Below are 10,411 nucleotides of genomic sequence, written 5' to 3'. Positions count from 1 at the left end.
TTGGGGCCATATTAAATAAAATAAGGGTTACTTGAACACAAGCACTGAGATACTGCAACAGTCGATCTGATAACCAAATCCACTAAGTGAGTAACGGGCAGGTAGTGTGTACAGAGAGGATCCGCTGGACAAAGGGATGATTCACGTCCCAGCAGGACAGAGTGGGAGGGCTCAAGATTTCATCCTGCTACTCAGCACAGCACACAATTCAAAACTTATGAATTGTTTATTTCTGGAATTTTCCATTTAATATTTTTGGATCACTGTTGACTGCGGGTAACTGAAGCCACAGAAAGTGAAACCAGGGACACAGGGAGACGACTGTCAGGATCGGGTCTAGCGCACAACTACTTACCAGGAACAAGAAGATACAGTCTCCCTTCAAATTATGGGTGTATCTGAGAGAAGCAGAAGAGGCAACTCCCCCATGGGACACCCTCAGGAAACAGCCGCACTTCAGATTCCTCCTCCCAAGCGCCATGTGCACCTCTCGCTGCCATTCATGAAGGAGCTCAAAGATGACAAGGAATTTTCCCTAAGAAACAGGACTTCCTGTGTCCCCTGTGGCCTTCTGGTGCCTCTGTGGTCATCGATGCTCTTGCTATCAGATGAGGTTCCATCTTACTCTCTCAGGAAGGGCTGGGCAGGGTTTGAGCCTCCCTTTCTTTCACCCTGGTCTCCTACAAGATCTGTTTTATCGCATATGGGGTAGAGTAATTCCTCTCATTTTATTCTTTTTTTTCTTTCAAGATTGTTTTAGTTATTCTAGGGCCTGTGGTTTTCCATCTAATTGTTAGAGTAAGCTTATCTATGTCTCCAAAATACCTTGCTGGGATTTTGATAGGAATTATAGTAAACCCATGGATGAATTTGGGGAGAACTGATATCTTTACTATGTTGAGTTTTCCAATCCATTAGGGCTGCTTTGATTTATTTCACCAGCATTTTATAATTTTCATCATACAGATTCTGTGCATGTTTTGTTAAATTTATACCTAAGTACTTCATTCTCTTTGGAGCAATTATAAATGGTATAGTGCTTTAAATTACAGTTCTACCTGTGTGTTAATATATAGAAATGCGATCAATTTTTGTGTGTTGATCTTGTATCCTGCAACCTTGCAGAACTCACACAGCAGTCAGAGGAGGTTTTTTGGTAGATTCTTTGGGGTTTTCTTTATAGAAAATCATGTCATCTCCAAATAGAGACAGTTTTATTGCTTCTTTTCCACTCCATATGCTTTTTATTTCTTTTTCATGCCTTATTGCAGTGGCTAGAACATCTGGTGCCATGTTGAACAAAAGTGGTGAGAGCAGACATCTTTGCCTTGTTCCCAGTCTTACAGAGAAAGCATTCAGTCTTTCACCATCAACTATGATGTTAGCTGTAGGCTTTTCTGTAGATGCTCTTTATCAAGTTGAGATAGTTCCCCAATTCCTAACTTGCTGAGAGTTTTTATCATGAATGGGTGTTGGATTTTGTCAAATGCTTTTTCTGCACCAATTGATAAGATTACATGATTTTTCTTCTTTAGCCTGTTGATATGGTGAACACTTTTTTAAAAAAATCTAAACTTTGGGGCCCGCCTGGTGGCACAGGGGTTAAGTTCACACATTCCGCTTCGGCAGCCCAGGGTTCACTGGTTTGGATCCCGGGTGCAGACAAGGCACTGCTTGGCAAGCCATGTTGCAGCAGGCGTCCCACATATAAAGTGGAGGAAGATGGGCACAGTTGTTAGCTCAGGGCCAGTCTTCCTCAACAAAAAAAAGAAGGGGAGGATTGGCAGCAGATGTTAGCACAGGGCTAATCTTCCTAAAAAAATTTAATTAAAAATAAATAAATAGAAGTCTAAACTTTATTGACTTGACATGGTGGACTTTTGAATACTGAATCAGACTATACATCTGAAATAAATCCTACTTGGTCATGATATGTAATTCTTTTTGTATTCGTAATTGATTTATAATAATGGATTCAATATGCTAATATTTTCTTGAATTTTGAGAGAGAGATTGATCTAAGTTCATGAGAGAGATTGATTTACAGTTTTCTTTTTTTCATTTTTAGTACTGTCTTTGTCTAGTTTTGGTATCAAGATAATACTGGCCTCACAAAATGAGTTGGGAAGTGCTCCCTCCTCCTCTATTTTCCAGAAGAGGTTGTATAAAACAGGTGTTTATCCTTCTCTAGGCGCTTGAAAGAATTCTCCAGTGAAGCCATCTGAGCCTGCAGATTTCTCCTTGGGAAGAGGATCTATTTTATCTTGATCATAACCTCTTTGTCCACTGGAGTCACAGGGCTTTGGCCAAGTTACAGAATCTAGAATTGCGGAAGACGTTGGAAATCATCAACTTCCACATCCCTCACCACTTATGAAGAAACTGAGGCTTGGAGGTGAGAGAAATGACTGGCCCAAAGCCACAGAGCTAATTAGCAGCAGACAAACAGGAAGAGCCTGTGGTTCAGGGTGCTCGGTCCAGCTTTCTTTGCTGCTAAGTAAATGGTAGTGGCTCAGAAGTGGAGACTTTCAACTTTTTAGACACCTTCACATGCATTGCCTTCTCGCTCTCTCATGAGATCAAATGCTTCCCTACATATACGCCCTTAATGAGAAGATTCCCCAGGTCCCTTCTAGCCCAAAGTTAGATCCAGAAGCGTCAGGGGTCAACAGCAGAGCTAGCAACCCAAGACCAAGGGGGCAGAGAGGCAAAGCGTTGGCAGCCAAAATCTCCCAAGGAGGAAGCAAGCACAGAGCTGATCAAGCTGGAAACTAGCTCCCTCTGTTGGTCTGATGCGTACTTGCATGAGGGACTGGGCCAGCCAGGAACAGAGAAGGTGGGCACCCCTCCCAACAGGGTCAGCACACAGTAGGAAGTTAGGTCTTCTGGCTCTCAACCCTCTGTGTTCCTTATGGTACTAGCCAGAGGCCACTTTCCAAACTGCAAGTAAGAAGACAGAAGAAAGGAGTTGCATGGATTACACCCCACAGTGACATAAGGTGACATTCCCACAGCTGGAGCCCCATCAGTGTTTACTTACAATGTGGTCCAGGAGAGCCTTCTGCAGTGGCAGTGTTATATATCTGCACTGTTCAGCGAGAGAGCCACCAGTCATACCTGGGTATTGAGCACTAGAAATGTAAGCAGTGCAACTAAGGAACTACATTTTTAATCTTATTTAATTTTAATTAATTTAAATTTAAATAGTCCTATGGGACTAGTGGATACTGTACTGGACAGCTCAGAACTAGAGGAAGCCCTGTAATGCACTCACGAACAAACCTAAAAAGCATGTGAAGATGAGAAGCCTCATTTATAACAAAGGAAGGAAGCACTAAGACGTAAGGGCGAGTGACTTAAAACTGAGCTGAAACCTCACTCCTCAAACTTGCACCAAGACGACACGATGCTCTGCTTTCATTTTATTTGGGCTCTATATATGCTAGTTTTTAAAAATTCACTTTTTGCAATACAAAAGAAAAAATAATAGAAATAATTAAAAACTTTTTTAAAAGGCACAAATAAGGAGCCGGCCCAGTGGCGTATTGGCTAAGTTCACAGGCTCCACTTCAGTGGCCTGGGGTTCACAGATTTCGATCTGGGCGTGGGCCTAGCCCCGCTCGTCAGGCCACACTGTGGCAACATCCCACATAAAATAGAGGAAGACTGTCACAGATGTTAGTTAGCTCAGGGCTCATGTTCCTCACACACACAAACACACACAAAGGCACAAATAAAAGGCTTCACGGATCTAAATGGAAATTACTAACCAACTATCGAGTTCATTTAGAGAAAGAACACTGCAGGCATTTTGTCTGTTTTGCTCATTGCCTAGAATATCGCCTGGCAAAGAACACCCTTGGTAAAAATTTGTTGGGTGACCCAAAGGACGGAGGAACTGTCAAAGGAACTGTTCTTATTAAAAGAGAAAAATTTACAAAGTAAAACCTGTGGGCTCAGCGGGAAGACCACTAGAGGGCGCTCCAGCCCAGCAGGCCGCGACGAGCCGCGGCTAAACCGCTCTCCCCGTGGGAGACTCTTCGGTTCTCCCGGCACTTCCCACGCTCTAGAGTGGCTTTATAGAGTAAATCCCAGACACCCCGCTTCCCATCACACCCCCATGTCTGTCTTTCCTTTTTATTGGTCCATATGCGTTCTCATGTGTACCAGCCAACCCTCTGACCCAGAGGTTAGGGTGGCAGGCTATCTATGGGCAGTGCAAGGCCACCAGCATGCTGGGACACTTAATAAATGTCACATTTTGCCCCACAAATAAAGGAAATGGAGAGTCATGGGCAGAAGCCCAGGCCTGGGAATCAGGAGGCGGGCTTCTAGACAGCTCTTTATATTCACTGTAAGCCTGCCATGGTCTCAAACATGGCGCCGTAAGTTTGACATATGTGGATAGTGTTCCCTCCATTTTACAGATGAGAAAATTGAATTTCAGAGTGACTGGCAAAGGTCACATAGATCATAAGCGGATTTTGAACCCAGGATGTTCTGTCTACAAAACCCATGGAATTAACACTGTATGATGTCAGCCCATGGCATAGTGGTTAAGTTCACACACTCTTTGTGGCCCTGGGTTTGGGGGTTCGGATCCCCAGCATGGACCTACACACAGCTCATAAAGCCATGCTGTGGTGGTGTCCCATATAAAACACAGAGGGAGATTGACACGGGTGTTAGCTCAGGAACAATCTTCCTCAAGCAAAAAGAGGAAGATTGGCAACAGATGTCAGCTCAGGGCCAATCTTCCTCACACATACACAAAAATACCACGATACTATCAACCTTGAGTTCAAATATGTCATTACTGAGAGCACTGCTTTCTGTGGGATCTAGTGAGGCTAGAAGACTGAACATCGGGGTTCAGCTGGAGTCAGGGGAGGGGAAAGAGAAGACGGTGACACTGGAGGCCTTCCTGGGAGTTTGAGGGAGGGCACTGCCCCCACCCAGAGGAGCAGAGTGGACCTGCCCTAAGCAAGTCTTCAAGGCTCCTCTCTGTTATGGACTGAATGTTTGTGACCACCCTCAAATTCACGAGCGAGGGTAACCCCCAGTGGGGTGGTATTTGGAGGTGGGCCCTTTGCAAGGTAATTAGGTTTAGATAAGGTCATGCGGGTGGGGCCCCCATGATGGGATTGCTGTCCTTACAAGAAGAAAGGAGAAACCAGAACCCTCTCTCTACTATGTGAGGACCCAGCAAGAAGGCAGCCTCTGCAAGCCAGGAAGAGGGGCCTCAGCAGAACCGAATCTGCCAGCACCCTGATCTTGGGCTCCCCAGCCTCCAGAACTGAGAAATCAATGTCTGTTGCTGAAGCTGCCCAGCCTGTGGGATTTTGTCATACTAGCCCAAGCATCCTTGCCTCCACTGTATCCTTTCCTCTTGTTTGGGATGGCTTTCCCCTCTCCTCACATTAAATCCTGCTCTCTGATCAAGATCCCACCGATTTCATGAGCTCTTCAGCTAACCTGAAGCACTGGAAGTTCGGGAATCACTGGGATGTTGGTGAAGCGGACTGGCTTTGGACTAAGCTCGTGATAGAGATATTTAAATGTGGGCTTTGAGCACGAGCAGACTCACCTGCCCCCCCACGCTTCATTTTCCTCCCGTGTGAAATGCAATAATAATACTTGTCTTATACGGTCGCGGTACGATTTATTGGTTTCGTCAACCTGAAACCTTTGCACACAGTGCAGGCACAGAGCGGGAACTCAGGAGGTGTTCATTTTCCCTCTTCCTTACTTGTAGTGTCACGAATGCCAGGGACAGTTTATAGTTAGCAGAACCTTTAGCTCAAAGAAAAAAGTGAAAATGGGAGACTTTCAGACACTGACCTGTGAGTGAAAGAGGTATTCAGGGGTTGGGAAGAGCACTTGTGGACTGAGGACCTTGACTCCTCACCTTGAGCAAAAGGGGACTGTGGACACAGGTCACCTCAAAGCCAGAAGAATGTGCTGTGAGGTCAACACACTTCCTGTGCATGCGCACACACGTGTTCAGAAGCAGGGTTTGCTATGATCTGCTCCACACAGCCCCCCCTCACGATTTTTCCTCCACTCCGCTGTGCTGGAATCTTTTGCTGCCCCTTTAGATCCACCCTCCACCCTTTTCCACCCTGTTCCATGCCCCCAAGAGGCTGGCCTATAGGGCAGCATCAATGGGCTCCCTTGTCCTTTGTCCTCAGTTGGATGAGGCCACCAGGGAGCCAGGCAGGAGAGCTGAGGGCAGGAGGCCAGTGAGGTGTCAGTTTCTATTTCTTACCTCCCTCCCTGTGCCTGGTGGGGCAAAAGATGACAGCTTCTATAGAGCATTCGTGGGCTCTCATGCTCCTTCAGGCCCCATTTCTGTCCTAGGTACTACAGCTTCCCTACCTCCAGCCCACACCTTTGTAAATTGTCCCTTCGTTAAACTTCCTCAAACCTACCCAGTTGGAGTGAGCCTGCCTGACCATCCCTGAAGGCTGGTTAGGTCCAAGTAGGTGGTCTCCCACTGGTCCCTGGCGACCATTCTTCAGTTGCCACCAAAGGCTCTCCTTGCTGTTTCCGTGCTCCTGGCCAACACACAATACCTTCTAAGCCTGAGCAGCCCCATCTCAGGTGGACACATGCAGGGCGGTCTGTGGGAGGGAAAATCGCCTCCCAGCCACTCCCTCCACTCTCCAGCACCACTGTGTCATCCCCAGAATGAGAAGGTAACTCATGGGGATTCACGAAGAATTAAGCCTAAAATCCTGCTGTTGACGTCCAGGTAAAGACTACAGACCCTGCTCTGAGCCACTAAAACTCTGTAAACCCTTGAGCCCAGGAAGCATACTGAAACAGTAAACCCACCATTGGAAGTCCTCCGCATCAACTCAAGCATCCTGTCGGCCTAGCCTGTGTGCTCTTTAGAGGCTCCTGTGGTCTAGTACGATAAGAGCTTCCTAGACTTCTTGGCTCAGATGGAGAGTCAACCATTTAAAAAAAGGTATGTTGGAAAAAAAAAAACAGGGGGCTGGCCCCATGGCCAAGTGGTTAAGTTCACGCGCTCCACTGCAGGCAGCCCAGTGTTTCGTTGGTTCGAATCGTGGGTGCGGACATGGCACTGCTCATCAAACCACGCTGAGGCAGCATCCCACATACCACAACTAGAAGGACCCACAGCAAAGAATATACAACTATGTACCAGGGGCTTTGGGGAGAAAAAGAAAAAAATAAAAAATCTTTAAAAAAAACCCAAAAACCAAGCTCATAGACACAGAGAACCAGTGGTTGCCGGGCAGGGCAAGTGGGGGCAGGGGGGCAGGCTGAAATGGGTGAAAGGGGTCAAAAGACACAAAGAAAAAGAAAACATGTTAAAGAAAATAGGCAGATTCTCCACTGACTAGAGGATAACAGACTATCGTTGAAAAGAAACAGCTCTTACTGGGAGAAATCGCCTTGCTGTTGAGTTTAGTGGAGACAAAGCTGAGAGTTGTAGGGGAGGAAGACATTTCCTCTACCTAATGTGGGTTCGTCTGGCTGGAGAACAAATTAAATTCACATGAGACAGAATAGCAAGAGAAAATTAAACAAAGCTTTATGAGGACCATGGTCCCGGGGCCTTTCTTCCCAGGAAGAAAAGGGCACCGAAGAAGTGGGGTACACAGAGTGGTTATATACCCCCAAACAGGATGTTTCACATATGATTGAAATGTCCCTCCCACAATAGTCACAAGATTGCCCTGTCGCACAGCGCTTCTTGGAAGGCGTAGCAGGAGGCAAGTCTATTGTCTTGAGCTGGGTGGTCACAGGTGAGCGCAGCCATCAGTTCCTAGCCTAAGGAAAGATGCTTAATCCTTAAAGAAATGCCAACGTTGGGAGGGGGAGGGAAGTCAGTTATAGGAGGTTACCAAACAAGCACAATAAACAAATGCAGATTTAAGAACAAATGCAGATTTAAGTCCTTGCCTTCCCCATTGATTAAGAGTTTCTAGAGACAAGGTCATCTCCCCTTCTTCCTGGTAGAGAGAGGGAGATATCTTTACAGATGGAGATTTCCTTTACAATGTAAATGTCTCTTAACAAAAGGGTAAGCAAGTTCTCCTTTTCAGTTGCTTTCCTGTCTGCAAAGAAACCAGCCTCAAATAATCCTCATGCCAAAGAGACATATCTTGGGGTGGCCAATTCCAGGTCCCCACAGAGTCATGGTGTCACGGCTGATGAGCTCAAAGGAGCTGAAGGACGGGAAGCCTGAAGACATGGCCTGGAGGTATCCCTCAGCTAACGCTTGGGTTTGCAAGCAGGGCTATCCAAGAAGACAGAATAGGGGAGAGAGTATACAAGGAGACAGGCACAGTAACCAGGATCAGGACGGACAAAGGCCACGCACGGGGCCACTCACCAAGCCCACCAGGCCCCTCCAGGCCTACTCAAGGCTAGTCCTCATTCCCATTGATATTACTGATTAACCTCACAGAGCACTGCCCACCAGAAGGACCAGGCCTGTGTGCCAGTCAGTGAGGGACAACACAACTGTGTGCAGTGAGGCTGCGAAGCTGTCTGGGATGGCAATCAGAGGCCCTGAAGAAAGGCCGGGTCTCCATCTGGGGAGGGAAGTATAGCAGAGGAGCCAGAATCTCTTACTGTACAAGAAACCACAGGAGCCTGCAAAGGCCATGGTAGTAGGATGTGCTGGCTGATGTGAAGCCCTCACGATGGTGAAGGGGGAACATTTTCAGCATCAAATAACATTAGGAATGGATTAAAACACACACACACACACACACACACACACACACACACACACGTCCAGAACAAACACGGAACAAACACAACTGTCTCCCCAGCCTCCCTGAGCCCCTCGCTAGCCTGAGGGGCTTCAGAAGTCAGCCTCTCCGCAGGGTGACTCAGTGAATCTGGAAGCATTCCTCCCTCTTGGCTTCTGCTACCTCTCCAGGCGGCCGCACCCGGGGACCGTCTCTTGGCTCTCCTTCCCCACACGGGTCCAGGTCAGAAGAGCTGTGTTGAGACAAACACCGGGAGGGCCCGTGCCTGCTCAGAGCTGTTCTTAATTTCCATTAGTATTATTTGCTCAGAAAGTATTTCACACCGGAAGGACTGGGCCTGTGCGCCGGGTGGCTACCTAGAGAAATTCCACTTACTTAAAATGATAAAATCGGTCCCTGCCCCTCCCTGCCTACAGGTCAAGTAGAGCGAGATGGGATGGAAACTGTTCCCCACCCTGCAACCCCCTCCTTATCTTTCTTCTAGAAAACATTCCTTGGCTCCTGCTTTTTCTTTTGACCTTCAGCTGGAATGCTGGAACATCATGTGCTAACAGATTCAAAGGAGCCTGAAAGGAAGATAGAAATAAGCAAGTGTGGCTTTTGCAGCAGCAGCATCCAAAACTATCATCAATGGCCTCTCTGGGGAGGTGCTGTCAAGAATCAGAATGAGTGAACCCATGGTCCCTGCCCTCTAGGAGCTGATACTCGGTGACAAGACTTGATATGAAGGAGTCTCTGCTCTATAAAGAGGTGGAAATCACCATACAGGTGGAATGGCTGGGTAGGAAACACTTCAGCACTGAGTTGGTCAAAGACATATAATGTCAATGGTGAGGGTCCTCAGAGATCTTCAAATCCACCCCCTTCATCAGACGGATGCTGAAACTGAGATCCAGAAAGGGAATGGCACTTGTCCAAGACTGAACAGCTATTTTTAGCATCCCTCCTATGTCCACGAAGGGCCCCAGGTCTAGACAGCCCCCAGCCTCTGCAGCCCTTAAATCTCATCAGCCCTCCATTCAGAAGTCATGCCAAGTATTCGGCTTTTTTTTTTAAAAAAGATTGGGCCTGAGCTAACATCTGTTGCCAATCTTTTTTTTTCTTCTTCTTCTCCCCAAAACCCCCCAGTACATAGTTGTGTATCCTAGTTGTGGGTCTTTCTGGTTGGGCTATGTGGGTCCCCGCAGCAGCATGGCCTGATGAGCAGTGCTAGGTCGAGCTCAGGATCTGAACGCCGACACACCTGGGCCATCCGTGCAGAGCATGTGAACTAACCGCTCAGCCACAGGGCCGGCCCCTGTTGAACTTTCTAAGCAGGCTCCTTCCCCCTTTCAAAACAGTTCCTCCCAAGGGATGAGGATGAGCCACTTTATTTTCTAGTGTGGTGAGAAAAGGGCTGGCCTGGAAGGGAGGCAAGACTGGGTTCTATCCCGCCTCAGGCGTTTCACAGCTGTGTAACCTTGGGCAAACCCCTACTCCTTTCTGAGCCTCTGTTTTAGTTTTTGGTTTTTTAAAAATAAGATGAAGGTGAATATTGCCCTGGATGACCTATAATATACCTGGGCAGAGCTAACATTTGATGATTCCTTAGTTTCCAAAGGAAAGTTCTGGGAAGAACTTGAGAATTGCTTTCATAACACCTTATTCTAGAGCAACGC

This window comes from Equus asinus, chromosome 27 (assembly GCF_041296235.1).
Source record: "Equus asinus isolate D_3611 breed Donkey chromosome 27, EquAss-T2T_v2, whole genome shotgun sequence".
Classification (NCBI taxonomy): Eukaryota; Metazoa; Chordata; class Mammalia; order Perissodactyla; family Equidae; genus Equus; species Equus asinus.
The sequence above is the reverse complement of the archived record's forward strand: the minus strand, read 5'-3'. Positions refer to the sequence as shown.